Here is a 6,000-nt window from a genome sequence, read left to right as displayed (position 1 = left end):
GAATTTTGAAAAAAAAATTTCAGAAATTTTCAGATTGTTACAAATTTTTCGGTTAAAAAAACCAGGTAAAAAGATGAAACCACTATTTTGAGGGGAAAAATTTCCCTTTTCGCCGAAAATCGAAAAATGGCTATAAGTGGGCGGAGCCTCATTTCAAAAACAATTTTTTCTACGAAATTTACGTTTGAATTTTTCAAAAAATTTTTAGAGGACGGGGGATTTGTATTGGGGGTGAGGAGAATGTGCGGAGTGCGCTCTACCGAAATTTCAAAAAAAAATTGGAACTTCCGGTAGAGCGCGATTGCATTGACAAGAAAGTTGGTTGAAATCAATCAGTTTTTAACGGAATTATCGGTACAGCGCACATTTTCAGGAGATAATGCAAATGCGCTCTACCGAAATCCCAGAATTTTTGAATCCCGGTAGAGCGCGTTTTCAGGAGATAATGCAAATGCGCTCTACCGAAATCCCAGAATTTTTGAATCCTGGTAGAGCGCGGTTTTTCGCGCTCTTTTTTCGCGAAAAAGTCAAATTTTCGAGGGAAAAAACACTCAATTTTCAAAAAAATCTATAAGTGGGCGGAGCCTAATTTCAGCTGAATGAATATTTGTCAAGGCCTGGGTATTTGGCGCCAAAATTCAAATTTTTCAACTTTTACAAAAAAGTCAAATTTTCTAGTTCGGAATAAGAATAAATTCTGAAAAATCGCCAAAAATGTTTACATTTTCGGTGAAAAACTGAAAAAAAATTGGTTCTTTTAAGCCTTTTTCGTGAGGAAAACACTCAATTTTCGTAAAAAATGGTTATAAGTGGGCGGGGCCTAATTTCAGCGCTCAAATCACCAACCTTATAAGAGTCATCATCATTGCATATACTCATATTATCAGTGTCTCTCTGATCTTCGTCATCCGAATCCAATTCAGTCTCTCCTTGTGAATTTTGAGCCGACGACGACGGATAGTTTCGCATCTTTTTCCGGCGACCCGTCGAGTGGTGTGGCGTCCGTTTTTTGTGGGATCCTCCGGTGGTAGGAGGAGGAGGAGGACGGTTTAGGTCCGGTGTTAGCTGAAAAATAAGCGAGTTTTTGAAATTTTTGCGAAATTTTTTTTTGAAAAATGGTGAAAAATCATAGTTGTCAAAGCCCGAAGGCCCGGCTTCAAAAAATGGCCCTTTTTTTCCAATTTTTTCAATTTTTCATCGAAAATGTGACCAGTCAAATAACCGACGGAAAATCATCAAAAATTGTCACATTTTTCGATGAAAAATTGAAAAAAAAAATCCGAAAAAAAGAAGAGACTTTGAAGGTTTTTTATTGTAAAAATAGGGATTTTTACATACTTGAAGCTGAAAAATACAATTTTACTGATAAAAACGATTTTTTTTTCGAAAAATGCCAATTTTTGACATATAAATCGCAATTTTTCAGCGCAGAATGCCAATTTTCGACATTTTTTCGATTATTTTGATTTTTAATGAATTTCAGCTCCTTTGTGTCAATTCTACAACGAAAATCTCGAAAAAAATTGAATTTTTAGCGAAAATCGTTCAAAAATTCAAATTTTTACAAAAAACAGTCAATTTTCAGTGATTTTTATGAAATTTAAACAAAAAAATTTGGATTTTTAGCGAAAATAATCGAAAATTGTGCATAATTAAGGTTTGAAAATCAAAAAATCCGTTATTTCTCGAATTTTTCGATAAAAATGTGAATTTTCGGAGTTTTTGATGGATTTCGCCCGGAAAAATCAAAATTTTAGCGGAAATGATAGAAAAAATCCGATTTTCAAAGCGAAAATTGGCATTTCTAGCATTTTTTATTCGATTTTCGTTAAATTTTAACGAAAAATTGCAATTTTTCACAGTTTCAACAAGTATTTTCACATTTTCGCCCCATTTTTTGATTTTCTCGTATTTTCCCCATTGAAAAACTCACAAAAGCGCTCGACGCGGCACTACTACTGCTCGGCGCCGATCCGTCCGCATTCAAATCAGTATTCCGATGAGTGTCGATACTCAACGCGCTCATTCTCGAATTCGTTCTCCGATTCCGTTCGTCTAACATCGGAGAGTAACGGCCACGTGGCGTCCGTGATCTGTGTGCAGCGAGTTCCGAGCTCTCGCCGTTTGACGACATCTGGAGAGCAAAAATTTGTGAAAATTTTTCAAAAATTCGAGCGAAAATCGTGATTTTGAAGTCCGAAATAACGTGATTACACCTTTACCCGAGTAAACAGCTATTTTGGTGTCTTTTTTTATTTTTCCCCTTTTTTTTCTGCATTAAATGACGTCGTGGGTGTTATTTCTGTCAATTTTAGTGCGAGTGTACTTATTTTTTGTGAGAAAAATTGACTTTTTCGGAACTTTTTCGACTGAAAATGATGCAAAAAATATTTTTAATTAATTGTCAACTACAGTAATTTTAAAGGCGCATAGTGGAATTTTGTCGACTGGGTCTCGACGCGAAAATTGGTTTTTAGTGAGAAATATGAGAATTTTTGCATTTAAAAGGTTAAAATAAAAGGCGGACAAGATAATCTGTTATTTCTATAATTTCTAGTGCGAGTGTACATGTTTTTGTGAGGAAAAATTGGCTTTTCGGAACTTTTTCGAATGAAAATTATGCAAAAATATTTTTAAAATTAATTGTCAACTACAGTAATCTTTAAAGGCGCATAGTCGAATTTTGTCGACTGGGTCACGACGCGAAATTGCATTTTTCGCTTAATTAGGTTAAAATAAAAGACGGACAAGGTTTTTTTCCCAACTTTCTAATGAAAAAAGACATCACAAAAGGTTAAGAGCCACGCCCACCTCATCATCATCGTCGTCGTCATCTGAATCCACGAGAGCCGACTTTCTCGTTACCGTAGGAGTGGTTGAGGCCATAAGAAGGCTGGCGCATCTCGAGTTGTTCGTGTTTCTTCGTTTTGTGGCGGTCGACGACATCTTCAGGGAGGGAGGGAAATTATAGAGCACATATATATATATTAGCACGGCTCACGTCTCACAACCGCGCTCCACCGAAACCGAAGAAAATTGTTTTTTGTTAGCATTTCGGTGGAGCGCAGTTGTAAGAACTGTGCCGAACTAATATTGGTTGGGAAGTGGGGGTTTGGCAAGAAAAAAAAACAGTGGTATGAGTTTGGTTAGGTGACATTTTTATTTTAGTTTTAGTAATTTTCTTTTCGGAAAATCTTGATTTTTTGGGTCTTTTTTTGGGTCCTGGTTTACCCGGAACCGGGGGCTAGAGCAAGTGCGCTCTAATGATAAAGAAGGCGTAGAATTGCGGTAGAGCGGGTTTGCAGTACCCGGCTTTCAATGCTGGGAATTGAGCTGAATTTTAGGATTTTAGAAACATTTCGAATTCAAATTTTCCAAGTCAGGTTTCGACCAATTTTCACCTTTTTTATACCAAAAGATAGAAAATTTTTAGGGCTTTCTTCTGGTAAAAAAATGGGAAAAAATCGCTTAAAAAAACATTTAAATTCGAAAATTTTCAAAAGTTTTGTTATGAAATTTTTTTTAATTCGTGATTTTGTCAGTCATTACTGAACCAAATTTTATCATTTTTATATCAAAAAAAAAGCCTTTAAAATTTGCTATCTTTTGTTACAAAAATGGTGAAAATTGGTCACAGGAAAATTTGATTTTTCGAAAAAAAAAAATTTCGAAATTAAAATTTTTCAAATCGCGATTTTCCAGGCATTTTTGAACCAAATTTTTATACCGTTTTTATACCAAAAGACAGCTCTTAAAATTTGCTATCTTTTGGTATAAAAATGGTGAAAATTGGTCACAGGAAAATTTGATTTCAAAAATTTCGTGCCATACACCCCCCGTGTGGTCGTTCTGAGTGGTTGTCTCTCCGCACCCTCTCATATCGATCCACCACATTATCGATTACCATCCTTATTCATATTCTGTGCTAAATACTATTTAATACTTCTATTTCTACTCCTGATACTCCTGTTCTATAATATATTGTAACATCATTCCGGAAAGTTCACCATGGCACCCCCACTCAACAAACGGAAACTAACAGTTTCCGATGACGACGACCCCAGTGGCTTCGTCCCTTTTTCCGCTTACCGCCAACTCCATGATCACGTTGGAACCCTGACAAACATCATTTCCGATCTGAGAAACGCCCTGCTTTCCTCTTCAGCCAAATCGGTTATCGATAAAGTATCCTCTCTCGTTCCTACCATCCCTACTATCCCTGTCCTCCCTGAACCCCAATTCCTTCCTCCCCTTCCCTTATCGACAGTTCCAGGCACTGCTAGCCTAACTACTACTACTATTCCTATTCCAAGTAATACTCAAGCACCAAGTCTGTCTCCAACACCTCCAACCCCATTCGATATCGCAATGAAAGCCGCCACTATTCTAGAAAAATCCAAAAGAGCCGTCCTTGAAAGATTTCCCGACGACCCAAACGACCCTAATCAAGACCAATCCCAGCTCAATTTCCTCACCAAGCTTGCCGAAACCCACGGACTCCCCAAACCAAGTCGTATCCATCGCCACCCCTGTAAGTCGAAGTTTAGGCCTCTCAAAATCCAATTTATCTCCTCCGATGACCGGGACACCTTCATCCGTGGATACAACTCTATCAAGAATTCCGACTCAACCATCAAGTCTATTGATCCTAAACCTCGAATTCGCCGCGACCTTACGTCGGAGGAACTTCTGAAGCTTCGTGAATCTCGAAAACACGTGTACAACGAAAACGTTAAAGCTGGAAAGACTGTCTTGATAATGAACGACATCTCCTACCGTCTAAATCCCAAACCTCTTCCTTTTTTGTCCCATTAGCCGGCCCGCCTCTTCAGTTATCCTCTCTACCATACACCCCATCGTTTCCATCTTCTTCACACAGTTCTCTTGCCTCTTGCCCCAACAAACCGGATGTCCGCATCTCTTTCCTGCTCTCAAATATCAGAGGTATCGCTTCCTTATCAAAAATCAATCTTCTCATCGACTTATTTGCCTCCTCCAACACTCAACTTCTTGCTCTAACTGAAACCTTCCTTGACGAAACTGTCCCATCCACTCTCTTCATCCAACATGGCCTCTCCATTCTCCGTTTCGACCGTTCACCTTCCATCCACCGTAAAAAATGCGGCGGTGGAGTAGCCATCATCTACAAGAAATCTCTTTCACTCTCCTCAATTGACATTAACATGAAGTTCCATTATCCTATCCATCAATCTGAAATAATAGCCTGTCGAATATCTCCTAGTGATTCTTTCTCCTCGCCTCCTTTCTCTCCGTTTACTTTCTGCCTAGTGTATCGCCCGCCTGATACCTCTAGATCCCAAAACGCTGCCCTAATTTCCCATCTTGATCAAATTCTCCCTCTCAACTGCTCCCTTCTTGCTGGGGATTTCAACTACCCATCTCTCAAATGGGACTCTCCCCATACTAGTCACGAATTTCTTTCCTTTGTCAACTCCAAACATCTTTTCCAACATGTCACTTTCCCCACTCGTTCCTCTTCTTCTTCGGCTAATATCCTCGATCTAGTCATGACTACTAAAGATCTCCCAGTCTCAAAGATATCCAAACATCCTCCTCTCCTTAACTCTGATCATTTTTCTGTCGAATTCGACCTTCTTCCCTATCCGATCACGCTTCCACCCAACTACAATATCATCCCACAGTCCTCGAAACCTCGGCTCAACTACAAGCAATGCAATGTCAAAGACCTTAACGCCTACCTAGCCTCTTACGATTGGGATCTAGCATTCAGTACCCACTCCTCTCCCTCCTCCAAATACTCATTTTTCATAGAACTTCTCTCTCAGCTCATTCTGAGACACACTCCTTTGTCTCAAGTCCACAAACCCTATCGCCCTTCCAATCTTATTAACAAGCTCCGCCGTACTCGCCACCGATATGCCGTTCTTCTGAATTCAGCCTCCTCTCACGCTTCCCAAATTTCCAAGCTTAAGTCCCTTCTGACCACTATCAAACAAAAATTGAAAAAGTGCAACTTCC

The sequence above is a fragment of the Caenorhabditis remanei genome, chromosome V (genome assembly GCF_010183535.1).
Source record: "Caenorhabditis remanei strain PX506 chromosome V, whole genome shotgun sequence".
NCBI classification, from domain to species: domain Eukaryota; kingdom Metazoa; phylum Nematoda; class Chromadorea; order Rhabditida; family Rhabditidae; genus Caenorhabditis; species Caenorhabditis remanei.
This window is presented reverse-complemented; position numbering follows the sequence as displayed.